The 18,509-nt window shown below is 38.4% G+C and overlaps 1 pseudogene; it reads left to right on the forward strand.

The window, feature by feature from the left end:
* Window positions 1-2,404: 2,404 nt before the first annotated feature.
* On the forward strand, window positions 2,405-7,446 carry LOC112093285 (annotated as a pseudogene).
* The last annotated feature ends 11,063 nt before the right edge of the window (window positions 7,447-18,509 follow it).

An 18,509-nucleotide genomic window follows, 5' to 3' on the forward strand; every position in this document is an offset into this window, starting at 1 on the left:
TTAAAACTAAATCCCACAAATCCCTTTGCAAATTTAGACTCTAAAATCAGAGAATGAAGCTCTAAATCATATAGTTATGCAAGACACAATATATTCCTATATCATGTGAATCAAAAGTCTAAAATAAGATCTAAGAACTTGCACTATTCAAGCTATGTCTACTCAACTAAATCTTTCCAAATCTAATAAAAGCTATGCTCCCCTCTTATGATTTCCCAATCACAGTTAAGGCACAAAATTAAGCTCACTTGAATAAACAAAGAAATAATACTCATATCCATTCAACATCAACTAGGATTTTAATATTCAGCAACTCAACAATCTTAGCCAACAAATCATAATCTTGTAGAGTTATACATGGATTCAAACTCAGAGTTAAAGAGCAACGTAAATGTTCTTTAACAAGGTAAAACAGGGGTACTGAGATTAAGAAAAACTAAAGTGACGAGGAGAGAATTAGAATCCCCATTTTCCAAGGCTTCTTCTAAGCACTTCCTGCATCAACAATGGACCTTCACGTTCAATACTCTGTGACATTTCCTTCCTCTTTTTTCCAGTACTGGTGCCGGTACTTGATCAGAAAATGGAGGTGGTTTCCTTTTCCAAGTATAGCCGCCTCTTCGTTGCAAAATATGACCAAGAACAACCCTTCTTCTTTCAGCTGCAGGTACTTATTGTACCCTAATTCCACGTGGTAGCATCTAGGAAGGCCTCCAATTATTGCTCAATCATCACCCTTCACGGACACAAGGCAGCTCATTCACCAGCTAAAGTCCAGCTATCAGCACAGCACACGTCTGACCCAGCTCGTGTTGCTGGAGCAACGTAGAGCAATGCTGACCAGGATTTATTCACACTCCAAAATACGAGATGCTGCTCAAAACTCCCAAATGACCACCTTTCTTTAAGCTGAGATTATCCACAAATTGCACCCAAATTAGTTCTTTTTAACGCTAATCATGAGAGAGAATTTATTAAACACAATTAACTAAAAACTATTAACAAGACTAAAAATATAAGAGAATACTAATACTAATTACCCTCTAGGTAATAATTTAAGCCTGGAAAATGCTCAATTAACTCTATTTTCATAGAGTTATCAGTCTTTATTGACGACATCCTGCTTTACTCAAAGACTTGGGAAGAGCATGAGCAACATCTGAGGATCGTTCTCCAGACTCTTCGAGAACACCAGCTTTATACAAAGAAGGAGAAATGTGATTTCTAGTTGACAGAAGTCAAGTTCCTTGGACATGTTATATCTGGACAAGGAATTTTAGTGGATCCCGCAAAGATTGAAACAGTGCTACAATGGGAATGACCGAAGAACGTAGTTGAAATTCAAAGCTTCCTAGGACTTGCAGGGTATTATCGACGATTTGTAAAAGATTTCTCGAGTATTGCTGCCCCAATGACTCACTTGACTAAAAAGGAAGTCAGGTTTGAATAGGATGCCAATTGTGAACATGAAATAAAAGAACTGAGGACTAGGCTAACCAGTGCGCCGATTCTGACGATTCCTAATAGCGATGAGCCATACGAGGTGTATTCCAATGCATCAAGACGAGGACTTGGGTGTGTTCTGATGCAAAATGGACATGTTGTGGCTTATGCATCTCGTCAACTGAAGCCACGTGAGCAGAACTACCCCACCCATGATCTAGAGTTAGCAGCATTGATTTTTACACTTAAGATATGGAGATGCTACCTCTATGGAGTAAAATTCTAGATCTTCTTCGATCATAAGAGTATGAAGTATTTGTTCACTCAGAAGGACTTAAATCTGAGATAGAGAAGATGGATGGAATACATGGAGGATTATGACTTCACCTTGCAGTATCATCCTAGAAAAGCCAACGTGGTAGCAGACGCTCTCAGCAGAAAGACTCCAGGAATCCTAGCATCTTTGGCATTGGAAGCTTGGAAATGGAGTGAAATTGTAGGTGACTACGAATTTCAGTATTATGAGGATTCTAACCAAGCAATGGTGTACAACTTGGTTTCAACGCCAACTCTTATACAGTAAGTTAAGCAGAACCAATGGCAGGATTCACATCTTCAGGGAATTTGGACTCGAGTTCAGAATGGAGAAAAACTGGACGAATGGAATATTCGGGAAGATGGACCGCTCTACTTCAGGAATCGCCTTGTCGTTCCTCAAGTGGATGAGATAAAGAAGACAATACTTCACGAGGCTCACAAATCGAGGTTCACTATTCATCCTGGGAGTGCCAAGATGTATCAGGACCTCAAAAGACAGTATTGGTGGAAAGGTATGAAGAAGGATGTTCGCCAATACGTGTCAGAATGTGCGACTTGTCTTCGAGTCAAGGCTGAACATTAGAAACCTGCTGGAGAACTGCAGCCTCTTCTTATTCCTGGATGGAAGTGGGAACACATTACGATGGATTTTCTAATGGGATTGCCGAGGACTGAACATCGGCATGATGCAATATGGGTCGTTGTGGATAGGTTAACGAAGTCCGCGCACTTCATTCCCTTTCGTGCGACGTATGCCAGGAAAGTTCTAGTAGAGTTGTATCTGGAGCACGTTGTCAGACTTCACAGAGTTCCGTTGTCTATCACATCAGATCGTGACACTCGTTTCAACACGAGATATTTGAGAAGTTTCCAAGAAGTCATGGGAACCGAACTAAATTTCAGCACTGCACTTCATCGTTAGACCGACGGACAATCTGAGAGATTTATTCATATTCTAGAGGACATGCTTCATGCTTGCATTCTAGATTTTGGTGAAAATTGGAAGAAGTATCTCTATTTAGTTGAGTTCGCCTACAACAACAGTTATCAGAGTTGCATTGGGATGGCACCATTCAAGGAGTTGTATGGCAAACCTTGCAGATCACCAGTTTGTTGGCTTGAGTCAGAAGATCGACTGACCCTTGGACCAGATGTTATCCAGGAGAATAATAAGAAAATAGCCGTGGTTCGGGAATGACTATTAACGGCTCAGAGTTGTCAGAAGAGTTATGCTGACAGGAGGCGTAGACCCTTAGAGTTCTTAGAGGGCAATTTTGTCTTGTTAAGAGTCTCTCCGCGCAGAGGAGTTACTCGTTTTGGTGTGAAAGGGAAACTCGTGCCGAGGTACATCGGGCCGTTTCAGATCACACAACGGGTCAGTGTTGTTGCTTACTACCTTGATCTTCCTCTAGAATTGTCTCACGTGCACAACGGGTTCCATGTTTCTATGCTTCGAAAGTGTCAACCCAATCCAGAAGCCATTGTACAATGGTACGACATGTCGATCCAGTATGACACGACTTACGAGGAAACACCCGTATAGATTCTTGACCGGAAGATGAAAAGCCTACGTCAACGTGAGATACCATTAGTGAAGGTGTTATGGCAACACCATGGCGTTGAAGAAGCAACGTGGGAATTGGAAACGATGATGCAGGAATGATATCCGTATCTGTTCATATCGTGAGGTAAATTTCAATTTCAGGGATGAAATTTCTTAAGGGGGGTAGAGTGTAATGCCCTCCAAAATTAAACATGTTTAATTATGCTAAACTATGAATTATTAGTTTGCCTAATTTAATTTTCACAATTAATCAATGGACTTTAAATTATTTTCAGTATTTATAATTTCACCCTAAAAGTTTTTGAAAATACACTTAAATTTTAATGCATTTCCCCTTTTTTCCATTTTTCCTTTTCCTTTTCTTTTCTTTTTCCTTTTTCTTTTTTTTTTCTTTTCTTTTTTTCTTTTCCCCCTTTCCATTCCTGTGCAGCCCAGCCCCCCTCTCTTTCTTTTTCTTTTTTCTTCTTTCTTCCTCTGGTTCACCAACCAGCGCCCATCTCTCTCTCTCTCTCTCTCTCTTCCTTCCACCGCCAGCCACCTCCTTCTCCGGGCTTTCTCCCACCGGCCTTTCTCTCTCCCTTGCTCTCTCTCCCTCTCTCTTGGCAGTTTGGCCAAGAACCACAAAAAAAATGAAAACGGGAGAAATTGAGGGAGACAAAGCTCGAGCAACTGATTTGAGGTAAAACCCTTTGAAACCCACTCTTTGATTCAAATTTTAGGCTTGAGAAAGTTTGATTTTTGTTAGATTTGAATAATTTTGAGTTAGGGTTTGAATTTGAACAATTGTTGTTGGAATTGAATGAAATTTGGGGGTTTTTAGTTATTCGACTTGTTTAATTGATTGGAAACTGATTTTGATGGATTCTGGAGAATATATATTGAAATTGAACTTGAATTGCAGGTTTGGCATTTTTCCTATTTATGCCGGGATGCTGCCGAAATTTCTTTAAAAACTTATTTTTAAACTGAAATTAAATAGGAAAACCAAACCTATGGGTTGGATTTTAATTTTTAAAGAACCCCCAAACTGAATTATAAAATTATTTGTGAAACTTGGATTTGAATCTAGGCACACTAATAGGAAACAATTAAACATGATTGAGCTTAATTCGTTTTAGGAATGAGAATTATTTTCTAAGATATTGCTTTTGTGATAAAGCTAGTGGAGAAGGTTAAGTATTAAACCTTTAAGGAAAGCGGAAGCTAGGAGAACGGAAGGCTAGCCCAGGTTTCACATCCAAGAGGTAGGATATCCTTGTCCATATCCTTGTTAGCCTCACTTTAAATTATTTTGGCCAATGAAAATGTTTTTGAACAAAACATGTTTAAAGAAAATAATTTTAAAGAAATAGCATGAGAATGCTGTTAAGTTTTCCAATGATTTTGAAAATGAGATTGATAAGTGTATGAAAAAGCACTTAAATTGTTCATAATTGTTAAATAAATTGGGTTTTAATTAAATATTTTCGTGGAATTAATTTTGTGTGAAAGTATTTGATTTTAATTTAATTTAATTTGTTTTGTGGGGAAATAAGGTATTTAGGTCAAAACTAAAAAAAAAAATGAAGAAAGAGGCCCATTAACCCATCAGCAACCGTCCGTTAGCCGAGCCACGTTGCGCGTGCCTCACCAAGCCGCCACGTGTCGCTCTCTGCCACGTCGCAGATTAATGGGCCCCAGCTGCACCGGCTCGTACGCACGCTTGGCGCGCACGGCCCTCCTCCCCGGGCGAGTCCTTCTCATGCGCGCGTCAGGCGTTTTCCATCCAATTTCCGTGTGGGTCCCGCGGTCCAAAAGCTCTCCAACCAGCCTCCGCCACGCGTCCTATGGGGCCCAGCACTTCCTCGCGCATACGCGCGCTTAGCGTGCACAGCCTTCTCCCCCGGGCAAGTTTCTCTCAAACGCGCGTCAGGCCTTCACTCCGCGTGGACCCCTTTGTGCAAAACCTTCTCTCTCCGCTAATTACAGCTTGCCACGTGTCACGGCAAGCAATGTTTCCTCCATCTCCGCACGCCACGTGTCCCACCTGTTAGGATTCTTCAGTCCCTTTTGTTCCGTTGATACTCACGGATAACCTCAGCATTCAATCTCAGTATAAAGCCTTGTCAATCCAATTTAATTTGATAAAAAATGTCCTTTTATGTTTTTCTTGCTGAGTGTTTTTTTTACATGCCTAGAAACTCTATAAATAGGGTCTTTGTTAAGTGTATTAGGTTGTTGATTTTAGAGCATAAATTCTCACACACTTTCTCTTATTTTCTTGTTCTTATTCTCATACTTCCTCTTAAGAATTTTATGGGAATTATGTGCAAGCTAGGCTAGAGTATTTAGGTGAGGCTAGAGATGATCCTATATGTGTAGTGAACTTGTTTGGATTTTGATTCTCCAATGGTTTGTAAGTTTTATACATTTGAGTAAATAATTTTCTTTTATCATATTTCTTCCTCGTAGCAAGATATTTTATTGTCAACTTTTATATAAATCTAGTCAAGCTATTTTTATGTGATTGTTGTATTATATTATATATTGATAGATATTGTTTTATGAGTAGTCTTTTACTGCAATATTGCCAACGGTATATTGTCGCTTTTAGATTTCTCATTAGATAATTTTTCCTAGTTCTAAACGTTAGAATTTTATTTACTCGAATACATTTTTAATTCATATGTTCTTCAGATACATTTAGATATTTATTTATGTGATTGAGGTTGATCAGTCCAAAATTAAACTTATCTTAAAGTTGCCCACCCCCAAGACTGTCAAAGACATTCGGTCTTTTCTGGGGCATGCTGGTTTTTACAGGAGGTTCATACAAAACTTTTCAGCAATTTCTCATCCGCTTTGTAACCTCCTGGCCAAGACGCCGTGTTCGATTGGACAGAAAAGTGTGAGGATTCTTTCCGAATGCTTGTGGCGAAGTTGACTTCCGCCCCCATCATTCAGTCACCAGATTGGAGCTTACCATTTGAGATCATGTGTGACGCAAGTGATTATGCTGTGGGGGCAGTCCTTGGTCAACGAAGGGAAGGGAAGCCCTTTGTTGTGTATTACGCGAGTATAACTCTAAATAGGGCTCAAATGTATTACTCAACTACTGAGAAAGAGTTACTCGCTGTGGTCTTTGCACTTGACAAGTTCCGTGCATATCTGATCGCTTCACCCATCACCGTCTTTACAGATCATGTTGCCCTCAAGTATCTCCTTTCCAAAAAGGATGCTAAGGCGCGATTAATTAGGTGGATCCTTCTATTGCAGGAATTTGACTTGAGCATCAAGGACAAGAAAGGTGTCGAAAATGTCGTTACCGACCATCTGTCTCGACTTGAGTTCAATGATCCCGCCGATGGCCCTGCCATCCGCGATAACTTCCCCGATGAAAATCTTTTTACCTTCACTAAGATGCCTTGGTTTGCTCATATCGTAAACTACTTGGTGATAGGCGAACTTCCTTCTGATTGGAATGCATAAGATAAATGCAAGTTCTTAGTCGAAGTGTGAAACTTCTATTGGGATGATCCCTATCTTTTCAAGTACTGTCCCGACCAAATCATGAGATGATGCATTCCTGATGATGAGATTACTAGTGTTCTAAACTTCTGCCATAACGATGCATGTGGTGGTCATTTTCTGTGAAAAAGACCGCCGCAAAAATCTTACAGTGTGGTCTTTATTGGCCTACTTTGTTCAAGGACACTAATCAATTTTGTCGTTCCTGTGTCTGGTGCCAGAAGTTAGGTTCTTTGTCCTGCCGCCATATGATGCCTTTGAACCCGATTCTCGTGATAGAAATATTCGATTGTTGGGAGATCAACTTTATGGGTCCATTTCCACCTTCTTCTGGGTACCTTTACATCCTCCTCACTGTGGATTACATTTCTAAATGGGTTGAAGTCGTGCCGTGTCGAACCAATGATAATGCAACAGTTGTTAAGTTCTTAAAAGAGAATGTGTTATCTAGGTTTGGCACTCCACGTGCTATCATCAGTGATCAAGGCACTCATTTCTACAACCGTTCATTTCAGGCTCTTATGCGCAAGTACGGTGTGCTTCATAAGGTTACTACTGCCTATCATCCACAAACGAATGGCCAAGCTGAGTTGGCGAATAAGGAGATCAAATAAATTCTAGAAAAGACAGTAAATCCCAACCGCAAGGATTGGTCCTCACGTCTTCTTGACGCTCTTTAGGCATACCGCACTGCTTATAAATCCCCTCTTGGGATGTCTCCCTATAGGCTTGTCTTTGGGAAAGCCTGTCATTTACCTATCGAGCTCGAACATAAAGCTTATTAGGCCGTCAAGGCCCTTAACTTTGATCTCAATGCTGCATGTATTCAAAAAAAGCTCCAATTGTCTGAGATTAAGGAGTTAAGGAATGACGCATACGACAATTCCAGGATCTACAAGGCAAAAATGAAAGTGGCTCATGACAAACAGATCCTGAGAAAGAATTTTAAGCCGAATCAGCGGGTGATTCTTTATGACTCCCGTTTGCATCTCCACCTAGGTAAGTTAAGATCGCGGTGGACTGGTCCATTTGTGGTGAAACAAATTTTCCCTAACGGTGCTGTCGAGGTCGAGGACCCGAGCGATGGGAGAGTGTCCAGAGTCAATGGCCAGAGACTGAAGCATTACATTGAGTGTGTGAACCAGGCTGAAAAGATCATTCTTGAGGCTCCAGTTTACCAACCTTGAGGAGTTTGCTTCCAACCCTTTTGTATCATATTTTTGTTTCTTTGTTTCGTTTGGTGTGTTTTGTGTGCTTTTATTTTTAGTTTGTTTTTGTGTGATTTTATATTTGTTTGAGTGTATTGGAGATTCAGTTCAGGAGGCTCAGCTGTGTTCCAATGTTCATCATCCAGGTGTTCTCTTTTCCTATCTTCTTCATATTGCATATATTTTTAGACATTGAGGAACTGTCTGATTTTGGGTTGGGGGTGGTGAGCATATTCATGCGTGAGATTAATTTTTGTCTTGTTGTTATTTTGGGTCAAAATTTTTGCGAGATTATCTGAGTATGATTTCAGAATTTTTGGTTTGAGTCAGTTTTTACTATCTTAATTACGAAGAAATGATTTCCAGAGTTCTTTTTTAGCACATGCCAAACCTTGTGGTAAGATGGTTGTTAACACATTTAGTTGAGAAAAACTCCCGAGTTTAAGTTTTTCATTTTTGGTGAGTTGTGAGAATTGAGAAAACAACTTTTTGAACTTTCATTGATCTTTTGAGTTGGTTGAGTCATTAACGGGGCACCTTCACTTGACTTGCGACATTTGCTTGAGGGATGATTTTTGGTTAGGAATAATTTTTAGAATTGAGCCATGTGATGTAAATATTTATCATTTTTCTTTTGTATTTCTTTCTTCAAAAAAAAGAAGAAAAAAAAAAGAAAAGAAAAAAGAGCAAGAGCATCATTTATCATTAATGTTTATGTAGTTTGGTTGCACTCACGTCTTGTGCTGCATAGCAACCAATCAAAAGAATACCTTACTACATCAGCTTCATTAAATCTATGTTGTCTCTTGCCTCGGAAAAAAAAACAGAAAAAAATACAAAAAAAAAAGTTTGTGTATATTTGTTTGTATTTTTCGGCTCTTTGCTTGTTTATGAGATCTTCCTTTTGACCATAATGAAATCCTGAAAGTTTGTTTACGGTTTGAGTGATGGATTATTTCAGATATTTGATTTGCCTATCATTTGATCAATGTGTGTTTATTAGCTTGTCCTTAAATTGCCTTCTCTTACTTGAGCATTGATTGATTGACTTCCAACTCCATGAGTGAAAATCCTTTGCATTAAAATATTTCCGACACCCGTAAGGTAAATGGAGTTAAGACTTTTTCTTAGTGAGTTTTTCGATGCTATTTGTGTTATGGACTGTGGTAAGAGGGATACGGTTTGGTGCACACACACACGACTCTGGAGTTATGACTAAAGTAGTTTTGATAGCATTTTATGATGACTTACTAATGTTTTGTTTGATTGCTTAGGTGATTTTGCTAGTTTTGATTTGAATTTTCAGCTTGAAATGATTTTTCTTTCGCTTGAATTGCTAGGGACTAGCAATAAGCTGGTTGGGGGTTGTGATAAGTGTATGAAAATGCACTTAAATTGTTCATAATTGTTAAATAAATTGGGTTTTAATTAAATATTTTCGTGAAATTAATTTTGTGTGAAAGTATTTGATTTTAATTTAATTTAATTTGTTTTTTAGGGAAATAAGGTATTTGGGTCAAAACTAAAACGAAAAAAAGAAGAAAGAGGCCTATTAACCCATCAGTAGCCATCCGTCAGCTGAGCCATCAGCCAAGCCGCGCCGCGCATGCCTCACCAAGCTGCCACGTGTCGCTCTCTGCCACGTCGTAGATTAATGGGCCCCAGCTGCACCGGCTCGCACGCGCGCTTGGCGCGCACGGCCCTCCTCCCCGGGCAAGTCCTTTTCACGCGCACGTCAGGCGTTTTCCATCCAATTTTTGCGTGGGTCCCACGGTCCAAAAGCTCTCCAACCAGCCTCCGCCACGCGTCCTATGGGGCCCAGTACTTCCCCGCGCATATGCGCACAGCCTTCTCCCCTGGGCAAGTTTCTCTCAAACGTGCGTCAGGCCTTTACTCCGCATGGACCCCATTGTGCAAAACCTTCTCGCTCCGCTAATCAGAGCTTGCCACGTGTCATGGCGAGCAACGTTTCCTCCTTCTCCACACGCCACATGCTCCACCTGTTGGGATTCTTCAGTTCGTTTTGTTCCGTTGATACTCACGGATAACCTCAGCATTCAATCTCAGTATAAAGCCATGTAAATCCAATTTAATTTGATAAAAAATGTCCTTTTATGTTTTTCTTGCTGAGTGTTTTTTTTTTTTACATGCCTAGAAACTCTATAAATAGGGTCTTTGTTAAGTGTATTAGGTTGTTGATTTTAGAGACTAAATTCTGACACATTTTTTCTTATTTTCTTGTTTTTATTCTCATACTTCCTCTTAAGAATTTTATGGGAATTATGTGCAAGCTAGGCTATAGTATTTAGGTGAGGCTAGAGATGATCCTATATGTGTAGTGAACTTGTTTGGATTTTGATTCTCCAATGGTTTGTAAGTTTTATACATTTGAGTAAATAATTTTCTTTTATCATATTTCTTCCTCTTATCAATATATTTTATTGTCAACTTTTATATAAATCTAGTCAAGCTATTTTTATGTGATTGTTGTATTATATTATATATTGATAGATATTGTTTTATGAGTAGTCTTTTACTGCAATATTGCCAACGGTATATTGTCGCTTTTAGATTTCTCATAAGATAATTTTTCCTAGTTCTAAACGTTAGAATTTTATTTACTCGAATACATTTTTAATTCATATGTTCTTCAAATATTTATTTTCTGATTGATTGTTTGGGATGTGAAACTTTCAATTGAGTCAATTTATGAATCAAAATCCAAATAGGTGAACAAAGCATATGGAGGATTCTCCATTTTAAATTGTTCAAAAAAACATCAAAAACACTCATTTCTTTTCTTTGTTTGATTGCTTACTTTCCTAACGTTTTTTATTTGCTAGTCGTTTCTTGTTCAGTTTAACACCTCCTCATGGGATCGACCGTTCAAATTGTACTACAATTGACCGCTTATTTTTGTACACGTTTGGGCATTACCAGAGATTTTAAAGAGTATCATTTCTTAAAATGAAATATTTTAAGGAATGATACAACGCATGGTGGCATCAGGATCGGGATGTGGGAATCGCATCCTTGGGGGTAGGTCCTGAAACCTGTACGGATCCACTTCTTGTTTAGTGGAACTATGGCTCTGTACTTTTCACTAGATAGACATTTTACCGCTTCTTGTTTAGTGGTAGGATGAGCTGTACACTTTCGTTATATAGACATTTTCTACTATGTGAGTATTTCCCTTTCTAAAAAGGGATGACCGGTTCCGGGTGTATCTCTTCGGACCGTGAGTACCTTTATTTACTATGTTTTATAAAAATTATATCCTACTGGACCTTTCGCTCACTTTTCTTATTTCTAAATGTATTAAACCCCTCTAGGCGATGCGAGGAGTAGTGCGGAGTAGGTAGCTACTACCGGTGATGTAGACTCATCTTCGAGAAGCGAAGAGTTGTATTTCTTCTTATCCTTTATCTCAAGGCATGTATAAAAGATTATGGATTGTAAACTTAAATATTGCTAGACTATGGTTGATGTCACATTTACTTTTGTTTATATTCATGTATGCTAAACACCTGTGGAATACCTGACTTGATCCCAGGGACGTGGTTTTAAACTGGTTTGGTTAGAAATTCCACCACCCTTCTTGAAATTAAATTTCTCTTGAATGCAGGGGCTTGTTTGGAAATACCTGGATGTTTTGGATTTGAAAAATTAAAATATTTGCAACATTATTTGCTAATCACTCTCTTAAACAGGTTTAAATTTCTAAACAAGCCTCCACGTCACTAACCCCGGTTTGGGGACATGACAAAGTATTTAGTTATGGATTAAATTTTTGAGTAGGAATAATTGTTCTAAGATCCAGAAATGAGTAAATTGAGGTTAGAAATCGAGAGACACAAATTGTGGAATTTGCCTCTTAAGCTAGAAAGTTCGGCTTAGAGGAATAAAATTCAAAAATGAGTTTGAGATTGGATTTAGAAATCTAAATCTGAGGAATTTTGATATTGAGAATAAGAAATTGATACCGATTTCTATGACACAGGTTTTGGCATGAAAACCGAAGCAAGAAGGAAGAATTATCAACAAGCGAGAATACTAGCAAATTATTTGTAAGTTTAGACATATATGATTGTCTGTACTCGAGTAAACTGTTTACTCGAGGATAAACTTACAATTATGAAATTGCTTATATTTCTGCTCATGCATCTCATGTTAAGCATGTGCACGTAGAGAAAGCGTTGCATAGCATTCAGTAAAGTTTAAAATACTTTGAAATGTAAATCTAAAGTTCGGTAAAGTTAAAAGACTGACGGGTCGTCGGCCTCCCAAGGGAGGAAATCTCAAAGAGTAAGAGATCCTGGCTAGACCAGGTAGCTAAGGAGGGGCCCAGGCCTACAGTTACAAGAACAGAAAGACAGAAAGCAGTTATTAAAGCATGTTTGTGAAGAAAACATATTCACGTGTGCATTTCTGCATTATGACATATTATACAGTTTTATTAGTTTTAAGATGTTTGCGTGTCTATAGTTGTTGGGCATACGCTCATCAGTTTACTCGTGTTGCAGGTAACACGGGTAAATAGCCAGCTATATAGTAGTTATGTTTAATGGACTAGCTGATGCAAGGTGGCGGATATGTCATGGGTTCACGGGAGTGGTGTCTACTTCGCCCGCGTAGGAAAAATTCTGCTACAAAAGTAATGTAATGTAGAACAAAAGTTTGTGTATTAAGTATTAAGAAATAGATGGTACGGTGTTGGTAAAGAGCATCAGACTGTAATAGGTTAAGATAAGTTTTAGGGATTATTTCCATATCCGAAATTACAAAGAGTTAGCTAGATGTAACATTAATATAACAAAAGAACATGTTAAGGAACATGTTGAGAACTCGGAGGTTAGCAAACAAGAAAAAATTTCACGTCACCTGTGTGTGGACGTGATATAATGAGGTGATAGTCAAGTAAACAAAGTAATGGATTAGACAATATTTCGGCCTACTAGTAGTAGTATAAGGTTGGCGACCCACTGCTAGGGCGGGAGGCATTACAAAACATGCCTACAAACAACATGTTGGCAGATCTACTAATAGCTTACCTATTTCGTATTTTAAGAACTTGCATGCTACTCAGGACTGTGAGGAGCCTATAATTGTATTTAGTTAGTGGGAGTTTACTGCTTTTAGTGTGTGACATGTTGTTATTAATAAGGATTGTTTATGCCTCTAATAATACATGCATATTTATGGATCTGTCACTGTATGTGATATTGTGATTGACACATGCTTGGTTATTAAAGTGACATATTGGAAAAGGAGACATCCGATTATTAGTCTCATTATATGCATTATTACTTTTGATCCATATGTTAAAGTTGTCGTCATCCTTTGATGAATCTCTAGCTGCTGATTATGTATAATAATTGTATCATGTTGATACGTTATTATGCATGATTATTTTTGGCTTATTTTTATTGTGTTAGATTCCTGGTTTATTCTTATGTTCTGATGAGTGAATGCTGATTGTATGATTTTGTCGTCTAAGTGGGAGACTGTTGAAATATTTTTATGTGGACTTCTATAATCATAATAATGCACTTTATTATGAATTAAAGTATCTCATGGACAACTGTATTAATGTGAATTAATAAATACATGTATGTTAAATATCGGTCTATAATGAGATGAACACTTAGTTTATTAACTAGCTTGAGGTATATGAGCTCCATCTATCTCACTATATTTGGTCAGCCCATTGGACTAAATACCTCTCTAATTCTATGTTGTTGAAATAGGCCCGTTGGGTTTCATAAGAGCTACACACCCTTTTGTCTTTGGGGTGGCTGTCATGGGCAATTTGTGTGTGGGGTGTAACGGTTTCGGAGAGAGTGAAAGAGAGAGAGAGGAGTTCAAGTGAACATCTTGCCACTCTATCTTGTTTTGCAGCTTCTCACTGATTGCTATTGGCCATTGGCGTTTTTTGGCGACTGTGGGCGACGCTTTTCCGCTGTCTATCGGAGGAGGTAAATCCTTTTGCCTAAAAAATGTATACTTAAACCCTAAATAAGTTTTATCGTATTTTCAAATTTATGACTGGATTATTGTTTTTGATCTTGTTTAAACTGCGTTCAGACAAATTAATTCTAGCATACCTATCAACTCGGAGATAATTTTTCCGTTGCAAAATCTCCCTGTCGGTTTCCTTCCGACGAAGTCTTTTCCATAAGGAGGAAAATCGCACTTGGTTATGGAGATGAGATGGTTGTTGTTGCCTGTATCAAGAAATGAGTCCCCAAACGCTTGAACTGCCAAAATACTCTCATTTCTTTGCAACTTTGCGGCTGCTTTTGCAGAACTGCAGATCAATAGAAACAGAAGAATACATGAGTAATAATAGCTAAACCAGAAGCAGTACTACATTTTCTCAATTGCTTATTATTGGCCCTCTCTCGGATGTGTATATACGTATATATAAATATATATACACGTATATAGTATCAAGTGAAACGCCTAAACAGTTATTAATGTGTTGTATTTTTTTTTTTCAATTTTTTAGAATGTAAATGTATTGTCCTTAAATAGCTGTTGTATTGTTGGTAATGAGCTGTAAATAATATTTCTCCTCCTTTATTTCTCAAAGGTGTACATTGTATATATACTTATTCATCCCTAATGAAAAATTAACTTCAATCATTCTCATTTCTTAAACATTTATTCCTTTTGTCAAATATTATTATGGTATCAGAGCCCTCCTAAAAACTCAAACAAGTATTGATCCCTGTTCCTCCAAATGGATGATCTTCAAACAACTCCCATCTCTAAAAAATCTTCTTCTACTTCCTCTACTCATGATCGTCCCACTATAATCAATCCCTTTGATAATACTTCGTCTCTTATGTCCATCAACAAATCTCCATCAAACTTACCTCCTCCAACTATTCATCATGGCGCTTTCAATTCCATGATATTCTCATACACAAACTGTCATGACAAACGACGGTACCACTCAAAATCCAGATTACTCTTTTTGGATTCGACAAGATCATCTAATACTCAGTGTTATAGCCGGCTCTATTTCTCCAAATCTCGTTCCTTTTATTGCTTCTGCTCGCACATCACGTGAAGCGTGGAATATTCTTACCAACACCTACACTGAACCTCTCGAGGGCGACTCACACAATTGAAAAAAGATCTTCGTCTTGTCACAAAAGGCACACAGTCAATCACCGACTACATGCAACATGTCAAAGTCATCGCTAATGAACTCGCCATGCTCAATCACCATGTTGATAATGATGATCTTGTAAAGATCTTGGGTGGTCTTGATGAAGACTACAAAGATCTCTGTTCGGCCATGCATGTTCGTGAAAGTCCCGTTACATTTGAAGAGTTGCATGAAAAACTTATTAACTTTGAAGCGCATCTCAAGTATGAAGCACAAAAGAAGGCCAATCTCCTGCACATGCCTGCCTCTGCCAACCCTGCGCAAAAACCACCTACTAATCATTTCCCAAACCAAACACCAAACCGCCCATACTATCCACCACAAAACACCAAAAATTGACCTCCCTTCTTCTCAAACACAGCTCCATATCAATCCCAACCATCCTATCCTTCTCCACAACAATCTCGTCCCCACCTTGGTAAATGCCAATTATGTACCCAACAAGGTCACACGGCAAAACGCTGCCCCACATACAGATACATGCTTTGGTCTCACAATCCTCAACCAAACAAAAATAACTATTCCTCATACCCTCCCCAAGCCCATTTCGCTGCTCCTCACGCCTATCTAGCCAACTCTCATGCACCCTCAGAAACTGAATGGCTTTTGGACTCCGGCGCATCCCATCACGTAACATCTAATCTCCGTAACTTATCTCTCCATTATGAGTACATTGTCGATGAAAACATTCATATTGGCGACGACACTGGTTTATCCATTATTCACACCGATTCCACCACATTACCATCTTCTTCCCAGTCGTTTGCTTTAAATAATGTTTTGTGTGTTCCTTCAATGAAAAAGAATCTTATTTTTGTTTCCCAATTTTGGTCCAATAACAATGTTTCTGTTGAATTCTTATCGTCTTCCTTTTATGTGAAGGATCTTCACACGGGGGCACTTCTGCTGCAAAGAGCGACTAAAGATGGCATTTACGAGTGACCGCGACCATTACCAAAGTTAAAGCCTGTCATTACTTTTTCTTCCATAAAAGTTCCAATTGACCAATGGCATCGTCGTCTTGGTCATCCGTCCTCCCATGTTCTGCGCCATTTAATTTCCAACCAAAATTTACCCATGTCATCTTTGGTTATGTCCAATTTTACTTGTAACTCTTGTCATTGCAATAAAACACATAAATTACCCTTTTCACTTTCAACACTTTCAAGTTCTCACCCCCTTGAATTATTATATTCTGATGCATAGACCTCTGCTGTTGTTGCTTATGATGGCTACAAATATTATGTAATTTTTGTAGACCATTTTACACGTTATATTTGGTTCTATCATCTCAAACACAAATCTGACGTTCATGATATTTTTATCCGTTTTAAAGCTTTAGTGGAAAAATATTTCAAATGTTCTATTGTCACACTTTACACGGATAATGGAGGTGAATACGTCTTGTTAATTCTTTTCTAGCCACCAATGGTATTTCTCATCTTACCACTCCTCCACACACTCCCGAGCACAATGGCATTTCTGAATGTCGTCACTGCCACATTGTCCAAACTGGACTCACGTTACTGCATCACGCACACGTACCCCTTACCTTTTGGCCACATGCTTTTTCTACAGTGGTGTATCTTATTAATCGCATGCCAAAAGTTGATTTCTGCATGCAATCTTCCTTTGAAAAATTATTTCATCATCCATCAAATTATTCTAAATTAAGAGTCTTTAGTTGTCTCTGTTACCCATGAATTCGGCCCTATGGGTCTCACAAACTTGATCCTCGTTCTAAGCCGTGTATCTTTGTTGGTTATTCATCCACACAAAGTGCCTATCAGTGTTATGATCTAGTCTCAAAAAAAGTTTTTATCTCGCGTCATGTAAATTTTATTGAGACCATCTTTCCTTTTTAACATTAATCTCCCAAACTTTCTCGTCCAAATACTACCACCTTCAAAGATTGGACATATGGTGATAACACCACTTTTCTCTCCACAGATTCGTCACCCCAAATATCCGAGTTTACCGTTATCGATTCTTCAATTGAAAAAAATCCCAACAAATATCCACACTCCCAATAATTCCGCCTCACCCATAACTACTCATATTCCCATTAATCTCCTTATTAGTGCATGAAAATGCACCTTAAATAGTACTTTTGATTATATAATATTAAAATATTTAAGCTTTAATTAAACAATTTCATTATTTTTATTCAAAATATTTTTCATTGGAATTTGTTTAGTTGTTGCTTGATTATTTACAGATAAAAAGCAGTGTAAAAAGCTACACTAAAATAAGCCATGAAAGCCATATTTTTAACAACCATGAGCCAAGCCGTTCAGCTAAACCGAGTCAAAGCCACCGAGCCAAGCCACTGCACAATCAGCACAGAAATCCGCGCCCGTTTCTCCCGCCATCGCGCGCCTCGCGCGTCAACAGCACACGGCACCTCAGGGAGCGCGTCCCATGCACGCGCGTTCTCCAGCGCGTTCCAAGGCTTTCCTCGCATGGGCCCCGCATCTACTCACGCCAGACCTGCCGCTCACTCCGCACGTGACACTTGTCCAATGCGGGTCCCAGCTGTCCTCCACTCTGACTCCGCGCCAGCACACTCCACCACTCCAAGCGCGACACGTGGCGCGTTTTCTCCTCACTGCCAATCAAGCGTCGACACATGTCCTTCCTGTGCTGAATCCGAATTCCTTCCCCAAAAATCAGAACAAATTACCAGATTTCTTCCCAAATCAAATATATGATTTCTCCTAATTTTTGTGTAATTTTATTTTGTTTCCTTTTCTTTTGTAATTTTCTAGTTTTACTATTTATTTCCTTATTTGACAGGCAACCTCTGAACACTATAAATAAAGGGGTTAGCCTAAGGTTTTTAGGACTTTTAATATTCAGTTTTCTGTCGTCTTGCTGTCAGTCTGATATTTTCTCTCTAGAACTTGTGAGAATGTTTTGCAAGATAGGCTAGAGTTTTCTTGGTGAGGTTAGAGATGAACTTCTGTTGAGTGACCCAATTCGGGATTTTGATTCCTTGTGCTGTAAAGTTTAACATCTGAATGAATTAAATCTCATCTATTTTTCTATTACTTTTCAAAATATTGTGTGCCAATTTTTATATAAGTTCAGTCACGCTTTTCTTATGTAATTCTGTCATGCAATGTTTTGTTATTCAAATTATTTTGTAAATTGTCTTTTACTGCAATATTGTCAGATTGATATATTGTCGATTTTAGATAACTCGTAATAATAATATTTTCTGAGCCAACATAAAGATTTAATTTATTCGATTATTTAATTTTGTGAATCAAAACTTGAATTGGTGAACGAA

The sequence above is a fragment of the Morus notabilis genome, unplaced genomic scaffold (genome assembly GCF_000414095.1).
Source record: "Morus notabilis unplaced genomic scaffold, ASM41409v2 Scaffold262, whole genome shotgun sequence".
In the NCBI taxonomy this organism is placed as follows: domain Eukaryota; kingdom Viridiplantae; phylum Streptophyta; class Magnoliopsida; order Rosales; family Moraceae; genus Morus; species Morus notabilis.